Source organism: Tamandua tetradactyla, chromosome 3 (genome assembly GCF_023851605.1).
Source record: "Tamandua tetradactyla isolate mTamTet1 chromosome 3, mTamTet1.pri, whole genome shotgun sequence".
Lineage (NCBI taxonomy): Eukaryota > Metazoa > Chordata > Mammalia > Pilosa > Myrmecophagidae > Tamandua > Tamandua tetradactyla.
This window is the reverse complement of record NC_135329.1, coordinates 33,075,576-33,092,006: the sequence shown is the minus strand read 5'-3', so window position 1 is coordinate 33,092,006 and position 16,431 is coordinate 33,075,576. Positions and strand designations below refer to the sequence as shown.

At 43.8% G+C, this 16,431-nt stretch overlaps 1 protein-coding gene across 2 annotated transcripts in view; it reads right to left on the bottom strand.

Annotated features, from left to right (window-relative positions):
- Positions 1-15,915, bottom strand: part of BLK (BLK proto-oncogene, Src family tyrosine kinase) — a 70,859-nt gene extending 54,944 nt beyond the window's left edge. For both annotated transcript variants that reach the window (XM_077152971.1, XM_077152972.1), the window contains exon 1: positions 15,704-15,915. The gene's annotated coding sequence lies outside the window, so the exon portion shown is untranslated. The remainder of the gene's footprint in view (positions 1-15,703) is intronic.
- Between the last annotated feature and the right edge of the window lie 516 nt (positions 15,916-16,431).

Sequence of the window (16,431 nt, the reverse complement as noted above, 5' to 3'; positions counted from 1 at the left end):
CTAAAACTTTAAAACCCTTCGTCTTCCAAATACCCGCACTCATGCCAGGGAACTGACATGTTGTCAGAGTGATTTCAGTGCCGCGTTTACGGCAGGAATGTTTACATGCTAATGATGATATTGATTAGACAGTGTTAAGAAATGATAATAAATTACTGAGAAGAGCCAGACAAACCCTCAACATTGCATTACTTGCTGTCCTTCCCTGGGGCTGCATGACGAATTCCTAATTTCCGTTGAAAACCCAGACCATGAATCATCAAATGTGGGGAGACATTCCTGGCACCCTGCATCCCATGTAACTCACTCCGTCTCTGTGCGCACAGTGCTTCTTACAGACCCCTCGCACTGCAGCCATCGGAGTGTACTGGTGTTTTTTAGAAGGCTGTTTAATGTCTGCCTTCTAAACCAGATTTCTAAACGAAAAGGGCTATTTTTGTTTTCATCTTTCAATGTTCAGAGCCTGTCTCAGTACTTAGAACACGGTAGCAGCAAATCTTTCTCCTTTTTGAATGAATGAATGGATAGATCGATTAATCACAGCAAGCCCAAACATTAAAAAACACCTCCTCACACTTCCTATTGCTGTAAACAGTAAATAGTTTAATTTCTCAGGATAATGGGAGAAAGACGTGGTCATTCATGCCAAAAAGCTGTTATCCTCTATACTAGTTTATCATTAACCAATACTTTTGGCTAATGAGACTCATGGATCAAAAGTCTAATACAGCAATACATCTAAGATGCCTTAGATGAAAATATAATTTACTTCTCTTTTATTGCATGATTGTTTCCCGTATTTAAGGAAATCATTCCCCTTTAACGACTGTTGATTTTCAATGGTAATAATTATAATAATAGTGTAATATAGTAATATCGTAATAGTGGTTAACATAGCAGGGATTCACAGAGGAAGCCAGGAGAAGGGAAATTGAAATTATGCCCATCTTCTTTGCCTCCAGGGATACTCACTTGAGTTTAGTGAGATTCAGAACAAGATTACTAAAAGAGAAAGGAAATCAAACACATCTAGGAAGTCAAAGTCACTCGCTGGTGCCAAATATTTTGTCTCTAATAAAAACATGTGCTTGAAGAGGAAGGCTTAACTGGATTCAGGAAATAATAGACTAAAGCCTCCTATCCCTTGGGCTGAACTGTAGACATTGGTCTCCTGAATTTTTAAGTGGCTTTGCCTCTTAAGCCTTAAATGGTAACATTTTAGTCTGCTAAGTGCGGTTTATGTCCTATGGTTAATGCTTGTAACAGGAAAGAACAACGAACCCATCACAAATGTTTCCATCAGCCTGAACCCCTGGTGTGAAATCCATTTAAAAAAAAAAAGAAAGAAAAGAAAATCACAAACAAAACATTTCCATTTGTTAAGAACCACAGATGGCCATAATCATGGCAAAATCCACTTTAACACGTTAGTAATTAGCTTTGGTTAAAGAAAAAAATATAGGAGCAACTCTCCTACCAGGAGGCACTTAAGCACAATGGATTGGCCCCCAAACTTTCCATGTCCCAGACTTGAGGTCAGAGCCCAGCTTCCCCATACCCTCACTGCAAGCCCTTTGGCTTTGGTTTCCTCACCCTTAAAATAGGCACACTATGTTCCCCATACCATTACTGGACTTGGCGTTCTTACATTTCAACACCAGACAACCTGAAGGGACAGAGAGAGAGAGAGAGAAAAGGGAGGGTGAGAGGGAGGGAGAGAAAGAACCCACTAGATGAGCTATTTTTGACATTTTGGGGGTCACAGCCTCCTTTGAGAATCTGATAAAACTACAGGCACTATCTCCAGAAAATACACTTACATGCAAATATGCCAAATCTTGTGCCCAGTTTCAGCAAGCACACCCGCCCCCCCCAACCCAGTAAGGCCTTAGGACAATTTCTGGACTTCTGGTTAAAAGATGGTGGTTTAGACTATGGGACAAATGAAACCAAGGCCCTGGGGTTTTGTTTCCTTATGAGTCATTTCATTTCACAGAGAGGAAAGTCTATTCGGTAACCAAAGACCACATCATTGGCTCTGGCCAGCAGAATATGGTTGCCAGGGAGCTAGATGGGAAAGTATGAAAAACTCAGAGCCACTATCACCATGACTTAAAAGGCAATTCATAGTCCACCCTACTCCACCCACCAAATGATCATTTAATCTTCCTATATAATTGTCATTCCTTGGTGGTATTAAAAGGAGCCTCCAGCTGTATGACGTTGTTCAGAATTACTTTGCAAGCTGCAAGTTATTGTTTTTAATCATATTCCTCTGTAACGGTAAAAGAATTGAAATCAAACTAAATGCCCAATTCAAATGGTTCAATAGGGATAATAATGAAATATTGTTCTCTAAAATGATCATTTTGAAGACCATGTAGCCATGGGAAAGATGCTCATGTCATAATCAAAAGAAGAAAGAAAAAGGAAGCAGAATCCAAAGTGCTGTGTCCCCATCATTTCAGCAAGGAAATATTGTGCTTTATAAGAGCAAAGACCAGTGGCTCTTATGTAAAAATGTTGGGTTTGTGAATTATTGATGGTTTGGGGTTTTTCCCCAAAATTTTCTTTGGTATTATATAATTTTTATAGTTTTAAAGCAAGGAGACATCTGATAGATTTGTAGAGAGTCTACTTAGGCTTCCAGATGGCTGTGGCCAATCTCTTCTAACCAGCCCCAGCTCCTTCTGTGGCTTCTCTTGTGATTAGACTAAGAGAAGGCAAGCCCGGTTGTGGTAGACTGGGTCCGCGGTCCCCTAGACGCAGACAGCCACAAAACCTAAGCCTGAACGATTTAAAAGAACATGAGAGCCCACTCATCATTTCCAGCTCCTGGCCCGGTTCTTCTCAGACCCTACAAAGTTTAGGTCGACACCGGGCTGATTGAGAGACTGGTTCATGCAAGTAATGAATTTCCACATCTAAATTGATCTAAGCCCTGATTTTTTTTGGATTACTATCACCTACGAATAAGTTGACGCTAGAATCAGAAGGAAGTGATTTTTCCGGAGCCACAGAGTAGTTAGTGGTGGGACAGCATTAAATTCTCTTCCCCTGCAAAGCTGGGGTCCGGCAGGGTTTTCTGTTGGCATTTGTTGTTGCTGAAGACAAATTAAGATGCCCTGACATCCCCCTGAGTACTGTGAGGTTAGCTCTTCCCAGAGGGGAGCAACAGCCACCAGAGAGAATTATCAAAAGGCTTCCTGCATTTTAACCTGAGGGAGGTTTAGCAGCTTTAAGTACTGGGAAGCCACCGTGACCTTATTAGCGCCCAGATCAGCACATCCGTCGTGAATATGAAGTCTCCTCCATAAAAGCCGTGCGAGCTGCACCACAGCTCTAACCTCGGGGGCCAAATTCACTTCCCCCAGGCTGAGCATCTAGCCGCCTCCCTCTCATCTTCAAGCTCCCTGCACGCACAGGTGCGGGGATATGAATAGTAAGGGCAACCAGAGGGGATCACATCCTGCACCCAGCTGCATTTCCTTCCCAAACACCCAGCTGGCAGGCAGGCTTTTCCCTTAAACCCTATGAAAGCCCCTCCTCCTTCAGCAACTCTGTGAAGACCTCTCCGGCCTCTGGGTAAATTAGTGACTCCTTCCTCTGAGGGCCACAAGGCACACTGTGGAGCCTCTGCCATAACTCTCTCCTCACAGTCCGATCTGTGTGGGAATGATGTGTTTTTACACCCATCTCTATACATCTTTCTCATTTCCTTGCTTTCAGGGCCTAGCACCGTGTCTGGTTTACTGTGTATAGACAATGAATAGCGATTCACTGCTGACAATCCCAGAGCCAGGAAGCAACAAGAGAAAGGGAGTAGACTGATCCCAAAGGCATTTCAGATGTAGGGTTGACAGATGTGGGGAACAAAGGAGAAAGTGAAGGCAATGACAAGGCTTGAACTACTGACTAGAGAGGGATGATGTTCATTAAGAAAGGGAAAATAGAGGGTTGGCAGACAAGTGACCCAGGCCATAGGAAAAAAGGGGTATTTTCTGGAAGGTCTTTTTTTTTTTCAGGCAAACTTTGTGCCAGAGGCCTCCCAGCAGTATAGAAGTTTCCTGAGACATAGATTTTCCCAGATGCTTTCCAGTCAGCCAACACATGGTGCCTGTGACAGCGACACTACCCTGAACTCCTGGGTCCTTGGTTCTTGATTGCCATTTAATTATTTTGCAGATGTCAGACAGCTGTGGAAGATTTCACAGTGTGTGCTTCACTCTCACCTCAACGATATGTTTCTCCTGCCTTGCTATAGAGGAAGGGTCAGTGCCCCAGACACAGTGAATAGTTAATGAAGACCCACTAATGGCAAGGCAAGAGCACTGGCTTTGGAGTCACAGAGCCCTGACTGAGTCTGAATTTCAGCTCTGGTCCTTATCAGCCCTGGACCTTGGGTGGGTTCCTGATAATTAATCGCCAGGCTGTTGTAGGGATTACATGTGTTCACATGCATAAAGCACCTAGGATATTTCTTCACACATTTCTTGGTACGGAGTAGTTATTCAAGTAATGACAGCTACGCCATACTTGACCAGTATGCGTGATATGTCCAGTAAATCATCAAAGGATTGACTGGACGGAATATTCAGAGACCATTTAGTCTATCCTTCTTGTTTGCCAGAGTTGGAATTTGAAATCCAGAGAGAACAAGTGATCTACCCAAGTCTGTAAGGCAAGTTCCTGGTTGTAAAAATTCAGTCTCTGGGACAAAACCAACTTAGTCCAGGCTGACACCCTTCAGTAATCTCTTCCCAGCTCTTCTAGCTTCTTCACCATCCTGGTTTCAGGCTTCCCCTCCAGTCTTAGCTTGAAGTCACTGTCTGAACTTGCTGAGCCCCTCTGTACCCCTAGGTTTCACTGATTCATCTTATATAAAGATGAAAAGATCCTTGAATCTCCCCAAACCCTCAACTCTGTCCAAATTCCAAGCACTCAGTCAGCCTCTGCAGCTGGAGCTTTCACCTTCAATCGTATAACTAAGTTCCTGTCCCTTTAAAGATCCTTTAAAAGATTGACCTCCCCCGTCATTTTTCTGAAAGCTCTCAGCAGTCTGGTTCGTGTCTTCACTTCTGATCAGAAATCCCCACTTGGCCCTCTTCAGACCAGTGTCATACTTCTCGGCAGGATCTACCAGTGTCTCAACATCCCAGGGTATTCCAGGCCAGCCTCACTGCAGATCTAGACTCATACCCAGAAAAAGGGTTTTGCCACAGGTAGGAAGGACATCCTGTATGCTTTCTTCTTCTAAAGTCCCTGCCACCTTTCCCTTTAATTCCAGCAAGTTTGCAAACCATCCTTCCTTCCTGATCCCACTTGGACTTCCTTACCACCTTCACACTTCCTATTCCAAGGTGCTCCTACAATTCAATAACTTTATAAACATAGTCATAAATACAGTTTACGTTGTACTCTATTTTAGGAAAAATATCAAAGCAACAAGCCTGTAAAACAGATACATGATTTTTGAGATATTAATAGATCGTTCTTCCTTCTGTTTGTCATTTTGCTTCTTACCCACACTTCAGCGCAATCATGAAATTGAGACTATTCTGCTTCCATTGACATAGGGAAGCAGAAAGTAGAAACAAAGCAAATTTCTTGACTTAGAATGGAAGATGTGGACATAGGCCGGCTAAGAAAAATGCTGAGAGTCAGTCTAGGCAGATGGGAGTTGAAGTGGCCTCAGTGAGGTTCCTGCAGCCTGGTGTGGCACAGAAGTGGCATTTTGATTCCCAGACCCCATGATGTGGCACAGAAGTTCTGAGAAAGGATTAGCCAGGGCCAGAGGCTGGAATAAGGCATCTCAGCAGGAGCCTGAATGAAATAATGACAGAGCAGAGAAGCCACCCCAGAATCCCGAGACTCATTAACTCCCCAGAACTTGGACCCAACCTTGACAGAAAGTGGGGAGAACCCTGAACTGACCGGGGTTACTTTCTATTCCTCCTGAAGGAATTAAGGGATTAGATCAGATGACATATATTTTTACAAACTGAATTGTAGACTGAGATTCCTACCCAGCACACATGAATCTACATTCTGATTTACCCGAACCCACCAGACATTCTTCCAAAGATGAGAAACACCTCGATAATAAATTTGCTTGATAGACTCTTTTATTTGCTATGATGCTAGTGTCATTGTCAACAATTCTGAAGATTCCACTTAGCATCGTTGTTCTCACCAACAGCACTTTTTAAAAATCTTATAAATGAGCCAAATATATATTCCTGAGTGTTTCCTGGCTGTCTGGCCTTGGGAATGTAAAGAGAAAAAAGAAACTAGACAAAAGCTCCCTTTTATTCAGCACTTAAGTTGCCTTCCCTTTAGCTTTGCAAAAGACAATCTCGATGCTGCCTTGGAGAGATACCACGTGGTGTGGCAGAGAGAAGTAAGGGGTGAAGAGGTGTAGCCCCCAGGGCCAGGCAGGTTGCTAATGATCTGTATGAAATCAGGAAAGACACTCATCTTCTCCTGGTAGGTGACTGGGAACTGGTTACACAACCAGGTTGTATAAATGGGGAACTGAGATGGACAGCCATGTCCACTTGGCTCAAAGTCCAAAGTCCTTTCCACTCTACTTCACTGCTTTGACTGAGAAGAAACTATTCATCAAGCTTGGTTGGGCCAAGGATAGGACAGAGAGGAACGAATACAAAAAGGCTTCACCAAGGCTGAGACACTGGGACTGGACCTTCAAGTACAAATAGGAGTTCCTCAGGGGAGGTGGGCATTTCAGGCAGAGAGAAGCTTTCAGCCAAAACTCTGAGACATGATGGAGCTCCAAAGTAGGCTGGGCTGGGCCCAGAGTATCTGGAGAAAGTTACTGGGAGAGAAGTTGGAAAAGGAGACTCAGACTGTCTATATCTCTGGAGGGCTCAATGGGACACTGGGACTTTGATCTCCAGCATTGGGGAGTAGGCAAAAGTTTTATCCTTGAGGGTGTTGCAGCCCATATTGAGTTTTAGAAAGACCTAGCCAGCCCCATGCTGTGCACTGGTGTGGAATGATACATATTTTTTGCAGAGAGGTGAGTTTAGGGGATGTGGCTGTTGTGTAATGCAGAGGTCGGGAGGACCTGAATTAAGCCAGTGGGGATTTGGGGATAAATGTGAGAAAGGGAGGCACAGAGGTTACCACAGCTTGGCTCTCGCTCAGGGAAAATGGATGGATGCTGTGGTCAGGTTCTCCATTGAGTGTTCCCAGGTCTTCCTCTGCCCTTTGCTAAAACTCCTGATTCCCCGATGTTTCTGCTTTCTTGTGAAAGGAACAAAGCCACCTCCTGGAAATGCCCAGGTAACTAGTCATTCTTGGCAGAGGGCGAAGAGCTGAGGCTGGACTCCAAGGCAAAGGGACGCCTTGCCCATTCAGGCAAAGGAACGCCTACCCGCAGCTGGGAGGGAGAGAGGAAAGGTCTGGCATGTCCTTCATCTCCTCCGCCCTCCACTGCTCTGTGGCTCTGTTGCACTTTCTTAAACTGTCTCAATTCCGCCTGACCTCCGCACCCCCACTTCCCCAGGGTTGGAGCGCCAGCTACAAGCCCACCATGCTGGGACCGGCCTGGAGGGAATGGGAAGTGGGCGCCATCTCCCTTTTCATGACTCATTCAGAGCAGTTGAAGGCTCAGAAGCAGGAAGCTTTGTATAATAGAAATAAATAGTAATATTGGGAAGGATGGTGTGCAGTGATTGTATTTCTACTAGGTGGACAAGGCTTGGGAACTTCTTGATTGTAGGGAAGTTTTTTTTTATAGGTATGTGTGTGGGTGGGTGCAGGTGTGTAGATACGTGTGTGTGCGCACACATGTGTGGGTACATTTCCTACAGCAAAAAACCCCTCCTGGGATATGGCTGCAGAGATGCCCTGCTTTTTAAAAAATTATAACCCCCCTGAAACAGGGTGTTAAATGGAACGACTTATGCCAGACGCCACATGCTGTGAGGCTCCATTATACCCAGTGCCCAAACTGCCAGCCCTCCCTTCTCAGGCCTGTTCTCAACCAGGGAAGGAGGGTGTAGGGAGAACACTTCTCAGCTGACCAGTCCTTGAAAAGCAAATCCCAGTAAAGAAACATTTTTTGAGCACTTGCTCTGGTAGGGCCAACTCACAGCTACTTTTACCTGCAATTGACTAAGGTAATTAACAACTAAGATTTATAAAAGATTTTAAATCCAAAGTTTTTATGGCAACAGTATATGTACAGGCAAAGCCAGTCGTCCGAGGCCCATATTCTCCCCGTTCTTTTCTTTTCTGGCCTTTTCACTCATTTATCAGTGGGTTTCCCAATCAACAGGAGAGGAAAGCCCAAATATCAACAATGCCAAAGATGCATAGATGCGTCTTTCTGTGGCAGTCCATGCATATTATGGATTTCCTGACAATCCAAAAATAAATAAGAGGAAAGTAGTGGGGAGGTGGGTGAAGTGCACAGGATAAGAGAGTGGTTTCACCGGAAAGTGCGATTAGGAAAGCCTGGTTTTGAAGCGTAAGTTTGCATGCTGCTGAAAACGAATGGCGTAGCATCTCAGAATCCACTGCAAACCACTCTCATCAAGGGGCTTCATGGTAAAAGGTTTTACATCCTTTCTAGACCACAAAGGGGCGAGGCTGTTCTGGGAGGTAAGCATTGTGGAAGAAATGAGATACCCACTTTTAAAGAAAGGCTAGCCCCGAGCTTTAGGGGGAGGTCAGGTAGACCGCTGGACCAGGAATGGAAGAAGGGAGAGGGTCCCTTTCCCTGAGTCACAGCCCAGGTGAGGAAGTAGCTGCTGCTGGGGTGAGGCCCTGACAGAAAGACGGATAGAGGGACTCTTCCCTCCTCTATATCTGTGAATGGAGGCCACGGCTTGGTCATCGAGGAGAGTCATGGGTAGGTGTCTCCTCGCCAATTCCAGCCTTCAGACAGCCAACAAAGAGCACGCTGTGCTCATTGCAAACCCAGTGTTGAGACCTGGCCCACCAGGAAACATCTCAAACTCTTCCCTCAAGCTGACAAGGTAGCAAAGACCTCTCATTTGAGGGTCACTCCATAGGGTCCCTGAGCACAGGATCGAGCAGGAGAGTAGCCAACGTTGATCCACGCGAGAATTAGCAGAAGTGGATTCCTCTCTTGCCTGCAGGCGGGAACGTTCCGCATTAGGAGGCAGGTGGCCAGCCGGCAGCCCCTGGGGTGGGGGCCGGATGGCTGTGGAAGGAGAGTTCCCCATGCAGGGCCAGACTGTCTCCCCTTTCTCAGCCACCAAGCACACAGCCGGTCCCTGGATCTCCTTTCAGACTCCTCTCACAGAATGCAGATTAGAGGTGACTGGGAGGGCGGGAAGGGGAGTTGGTGGTCAGTGGGTGAGGAGCATTTGTAAATTTTGGAAATTTTAAAACAAAAAAATATATGTTAAAAAAAGTGGGGGGTGGGGGGTGGGAAGATTTGCTAGAACCAGACAGCATGCGCTTTAGAAGGATGAGGATTTCCAGAGGGGGAGAAAAATAATTCAGAGTAAGATGGGTAGATACAAAAATCTCTTTGACTACAGATCTTTAGAACTTCTTTTCGAGTTTGAGAACGGCCCTTAAAATACTTTGGGAAAAAAATCCGGCCTCTCAGTCAGAGGCATGCTGGGGCCAGCTTGTACTGTTTTTCAAGAGTCAACTGTTATATTTTCAGGAATTTTGTGAGCTGGTTGATGAGCGCATGCATTATAAAAAAAAACTAACATATAAAATTACAATGAAATAAATTCTATTTTAAAAAAGGAAATAAATACTCAAGCATCATAACTTCCTAATTATTTTACTACATTTTACTCTTTTCTATGTGCTTGAAGGGATTTATGTCTCCTACATCTGGGGAGTGAAAAGGTGACGTAATGGCATACAAGGCACCTCTTCCCAGCTCCACACTTAACCATGTCACATTGGTTGCTTGAAATGGGCCACGGTGAGAGTATTTACACCAAATAGGCAAATGCTGTGAATCTGGGGCTGTTGGTTTGTTTTGTGGATTTCCTAGACTTAAGTGAAGGAGATAATGTTAACAATGTAGATGAAACTTGAAAGTGTGTCCTGTCTGTAGCTGTTACACTCTCAATAGCACAGAATATTGAGGAAAAGTCTTTTGAGTATTTAAAAATTACTCAGTTTAGCAAAAAGTCACTCATGTCGTGGACTAATGTGTACAGTTCCAACTTATACCTCTGTGGTTTCCGTTTGGTCTTTCTCCCTAACATAATGAAAACATTAACAGACATCCATGCCAACAGTCCATTTGTCCATCAGTTGTGACCACAGCTTGGCTATGGATCCAAGAACTTCACAAAAATTAATGCAAGCACCCTGGACTGGATAAGTCCTGAAATGCAGAGGGGCCAGCCTTTCCAGAACATCAACTAGTTCCATCCCCCTACCCCATATTATTGACAGTCCCTTTCAACATGAAAAAGTTAGAATGGCCATAGCCCAAACGCCCCAAAAAGTGAGAGAAGGATCAAAGGTGATGCTGAAGTTATACAGAGAAGGTGGGGTTTAACAAATGAATATGACTGCTGAATCAGTAAATTGGTATCTCTTTTAGTCTCCAGTATCTTAGAGTGGCTAGAAATAAAAACCTAAAGTTGTGGAATTGTAACCCATATGAAACTCTGAAATCTGTTCTACAAATAACTGTTGCGATGTACTTTGAAATTTATTGCTTTTCGTATATGTATTATTTTTCACAAGAAAAGAAAAAAAGAGAGAAGGAAGAATATAACTGAGAAGATAGGATTAGCAAATGAATATAACTGCTGAATCGATACATTGATATTTCTTTTGGTCTGCAGTGTCTTGGAGCAGCTAGAAGAAAAATGAAAAATCACATAACCGTAACCCATACCAAACTTCAAAATCTATTGTATAACTACTTGTTAAAAGGTACTCAGAAATGTATTGCTTTTTTGTATATACGTTATTTTTCACAGTATGAAAAACCATTAAAATAAAAGAAATGACTAACAATAATATTGTACTTATTTTATTGCATTGTTGTCAGATTTGAAAGTGTTAGTCAATGTAAAATACAAAGGACAGTGCTTTGCAAAATGTAAAAGCTCAAAAAATCTTAAACATTAGGATTAATATGAATGGATAAAACACAATCAAAATAAATTCAAATTATTTTAAAAAATCAATGAAAGCATTCTATGAGAACCAACTGGTTATATGAAATATATAATAAAGATTATTTGGTATGTTATTATTTTTAAACTATGGGCTATACATTCTTTATGCTAGTAAAATTTATGCTAAAATTATGCATATAAGTATATGTGTCCCAGTTTTCCCAGAAAGCTTATTGTTGAACATTAACTAGCATTACCACTGCCCTCCTTGACAAGATTTGTATCTTGACCTAAAACTTCCCGTTGGCACCAAAAAGTGCCAGGGAGATCATCAGAGACACAGAGGGACACCACAAAATGGAAATAACTTTTCCCATGTTAATTTGTAGAATATGGAGAGGTCAACCTTTCCCATGAAGCCATTTAACTGAAATATTGAAATGGGTTATTATTTTTGATCCTACCATCATGTGCAATACTTTTTTTAAAAAAAGAATTTATTTTATTTCAAAAAATCTGATTGCATGACAGAAATGGTAGGAACAGAAGGAATATTAAAATGAAATAATTACTTAATTTTTGTAACCATACAAGGTGGAATATCTGTAAAAAATAAGCAGTTGAAACTTTGGCTATTTGTATAACTATAATAGAATTCCAAGGATACAACTCAGCATAAGCTGGCTCCTAATTCCTACTGAACATCTACACAGGCTTTTTCAGAACTACTCTCTTATTTTTGTTTATTTGTGTATTCATTTTCTGGTATTTCCAAAAAGTTTTGGAGCCACTAATAAAAATATATAAAATACAACAGGAGTGGAAAGTAGGTGAAGAATCAGACCAAAGGTAAGTTAGGGCAGAAAACCAAAATGAGGCACTAAACTAGTGCAGAAAAGCAGACCATGAGATGCTACATGATTGCTAATGATTAGATGCAAATTTGGCTTTTTGTATATAGGTTATTTTTCACAATAAAAAAGGTCACCTAGAATCTGAAGCATAGAGTGGAAAACGATCCATTTGAAGGGTCACAGGGTTCATAACGCAGCCACTGCTAGAAAGCTGCATGGAGATCCTGGCCCTAGAGTCCGCAATGCTCCCACGACTCCTGTGACTCCTCCTAAGGGGGTCACAGCTGCAGCAGCAGATCCTCAGTAAACGCCTTGGTGGGCTTCCCACCTCTATTCCCGGCAGGTGCCTTGAGCCCAAGCTGCAGACAGCTTGCCCACGTCCAAAATCGCGCCCAAGCCTGATTCAATGGACGCAACTGACCAACAGCCCCAGTTGTTGAGATCCAAACACGCTGACTGGCTGATCCTGGGAACATTCCAAAGTGTTGACATTCACCTCTTTCAACCTTTTAAAACCTATCTTTTCCTTTGAGAAACATAACAAAATCTTACTCTCCTTTTTGAGATTTCCAAATAAAGATTGACTTGCCTGCCATGTTGGAGACCCAGGTTCGATTCTCAGTGCCTGACCATGCGAAAAATAAAAAGATTGAATAAAAATAAATCAGGAGTGTATAATACTAACTGTGCCTTTCCAAACCACAAGCACTGCCCTGGTGACTCTTGTATATCCTATTCCTTCCCATTTGGGAATCGTATAGGATCTAGAAGAATGGAAATACTGCAAGTTCTTCAGTTTAGACTCAAGTAAGAATTAGGGAAGGTGTTCATGGTAAATTTTTACTATGCTGTGATGTGTCAGCAGAGAAATAGAAACTGAATTTTATATGCTCTCTCCTCCTTCATTCTTTCTTCCCTGTGTTTTAATCTTCACTTGCATGTGAGGTTTTTTTCTTATTTCTTTCACTCAAGCACCACTTCACGGAGCCCCACTGTGTGTCAGACAACGTGCGTGCCGGGGCCTGGGAGACTGAGGGGAATGTAGGGCATGGGCCCTGCCCTGGAGGAGCCCAGGTTGAGAAGGAGAGGCTGAGCTGTAAGCAAGAGCTGTCATCCAGGTCCTAGGCATGTGCCGGAGCTTTGTGCGAGCTGGGTGACTTTGAGCACTGGTGACAGAAGAGAAGCCATTTGAGCTGATCTTGAGCATTAGAACAAGTAGGACTTGCCTACATGAGAAAGCAGAGAAGGGCATTCCAGGCAAAGGGACTGGCAGGAGAAAAGGCAGGATGTATTCCAGAGACAGTGAGTGGCCAGTGGAGGAAAGCATCTGGGTTGGCAGTAGGAGAAGCAAGAGATTGACAGGGGAAGGTACTGTAGGACCAGGTGTTGTGATTTTCATCTTAGTGTTGTGATTTTCATCTAATTGCTGTCTCCCCATGACTTCATAATTCTTTCTTCTTTCTCATCTGCTTCCAAAGCATGTCTGTAATCTGAATGAGGCATCACCTTTAAACAAGGACACACCTGTTCTGTTAAGTCCAGGAGGCGGTTGTGGGGGAGGAAGGGGGTGGCTCAGACCCCTCCATCTCTGTTATCTCTCCACACGCCTGAACCTGATAAGCAGGGGCTCTGGCTGCGGGTGGCTGGTGCTGACTGCTGCAGTGTCTGGGGCAGAAAAGCAGGTGCCCAGGCCGGGGATACAATGCAAACAGTGGAGGCTCTTTGAGATGCACCACTCTGCATCCCTCAGGCCAAAGCTTCCTTCCCGGGGAAGAGGTGTTTTCCGGCCGCTTTTACCCTTCAGCTCACACCTGCTTGGCTGGCACAGACTCCGCGTGGCCAGTTGAGCCCAGAGGGTGGCAAATTCCATTCTGACTGGGGCGCTGTACTTCATGCAGAGGGTGCACCCACACTTGCCTCCCTTCCCAACCTGCTTCTTTCCTGGAGAGGGGCCAGGTGTGGGCGGCTGGACATGTGTTCGGGGATCTAGAGTCTGCCCCAGTCCACAGAGCTGCACCGGGCAGACTGGAGTGCATTTAGTCCTAAGTCTCCTGGCACCCAGAGTGAGGGTACAAAACTGTGCCGAAAGAAAAGATAAATGAACGATGAAAAATGCCTCAGATAGAGGAAAAAGCAATGCAGGAATAAGGTGGGAGTGGGGAAGGAGACTGGTTAAAAATGCAAAGGCCTGTAATGGTCTTTGGGAATGTTCAAATCTCAGCAGGTGTCACTGAGGCACAGACACCCATTTTCCCAAGAATGTGGAGAGTTTGACCATTTCTACTCTAAGTTTGGACAGGTATAATTTTTTTTGAATAATTTTGTATTAACAGAAAAGTTACAAAGATAGTACAGAGAATTCCCTTACACCCTTCACCCAACCTCCCCTAATGTTAATAATACTTAACCACGGTACGTTTGTCAAAACTAAGAAATCAACATTGGTACAATGCTATTAACTAAACTACAGACTTGATTCAGATTTCACCAAGTTTTCCACTAATGTCCTTTTGTGTCTGTTCTGGGGTCCCACCCAGGATTCCGCATTGCGTCTCGTGGTCATGTCTCCTTAGCCTCCTCTGGCAGGGACAGTTTCTCAGTCTTCCCCTGTTTTTCACAACTCTGACAGTTTTGAATATCAGGTAATTTGTAAAAAGCCCTTCGGACTGGGTTTGTCTGATGTTTGCTATGTTTAGATTAGGGTTATGGGTTTGGGGGAAGAATATCACAGAGGTGACGCGTCCTCATCACATCATGTCAGAGGGTCCATGGCATTAACCTGACTGACCACTGGTGATCTCAACCTTGACCACCTGATTAAGGCGGCATCTGCCAGGTGTCTCCACTATAAAGTTACTATTTTCCCTTCCCAAGCTCTATTCTAAGTCCAATCCACATTCAAAAGAAAGGAATTAAGGTCCACCTCCCGGAGGTAGGAGTATCTACACACATTATCTAGAATTCTATGTAACTACTGCAGCACAATTACAACAATTTTTTAGTGTTTTGGTAATGTGAGTCATTGAGGATGAAACCAATGGCAAACTAGAAAATGTCTGGAAAATCATCAAAACCCTAGAATTACAAAATCCTCCTGAAATATGTTAGCAACTATTCTTTCCTTTTCACAGTTGGCCTTCCTTGACAAAACAGATCTCTTAGCCAAAAAAGTCATCATTCAAACTACTCTATTCCCCCTTCTCTCCAGGTCTGGAAAATAGAGCAATTGCATTAAAATAAATAAATAAAGCAAAACCAACCACCACAACCCACAACAGCCTATCATTTACCTTGAGCCATACGCTCCCCATAAGTCACTGCTAACCCTCTATCAGCTCTGCCCAGCAGATATCATTATCCTCCTTTATAGGGAGGTGGAGTAACTTGTCCCGAGCCTCTGATGGTTGGCAGAGCTGAGTTTCCACTCCAGTCTCTCTGTCCCACAACCTATATCCTCTCTTTCCTCTGTGGCTCGTTCTCTGCTCTTTCCTACTAAGAAAGACCAAGAAGCAGACTCTACTCTAGACAGATGAACATTTTAAAATCAAACAATCTCTCTAAAATAGAAATGAACCAATGATGCGGCAATCTGTTCACAGCTGCAGAAACGACTGCAGATTTCCTCCTTTTCTACCAATAATCCCCGTCACAGTGCTCCTGCCTGGCCCCCACATCTATGGGCCTCAGAGCACCATTAACCCAATTCAAAGAAATGAGTTGGCCAAGAAACCAGAAGACGCAGGACCTTACCTTGGCAGTGCCTCAGTGGCTTTTCACCATGTCCCTTCAAATCCTGATGGCACTTACAGTGGAGGGGCCTTCTAGTTATAACTTGGCAACTCCTGGTGCAATCCTAAAGAAAGAGCATATCCCCAGATGAATTCTTTTCATCTTAATCAGTATATGTAGCTGGTGGTTTCCTGTCAACAGCAGGCAACAGGCAGTGGTGGCAGCTTCCACGGTCTGTGATCTAAGCTGCATTAACTGCCCCAAGGAGCAAGCTCTGTGTTCAACGTGACCCCGCCCCGCCAGCCCAGGGCTTCAAAAGCTTCTGTGGGGCTCACTGGGTCCATGGGATCCCTCTGCCCAAGAAAACCCAGTGAAGAAGGGCCAAGAGCAGCTGACCATTTCTCAGCTCTGAGCCAAATTTGTGACAATGCCCCATTGCCACCAAAGAGCACTCTTATAGGATTTTGGTTTAATAACACTGCTGGTATCCTTCCTGCCCCAAGATTTGCAGACTTAGAAAACCTCCAAACTAATTCTATAAGATATTTAGCACTGCCTTGCTGACAAATCCTGCCAGGCACAATGGGAACAGCTTAGGTTCTGCCATTTGCCATGTGTGAGCCAGAGCAATCTACTCTCAGCCTTGTTTTTGTTTTGTCTTTGAAATGTTGCTAAAAATACCTAGCTCACAGAATACTCTGGGCATCAAATGGACGTGAATGATGGACACAGAATTGGCGCTTGATAAA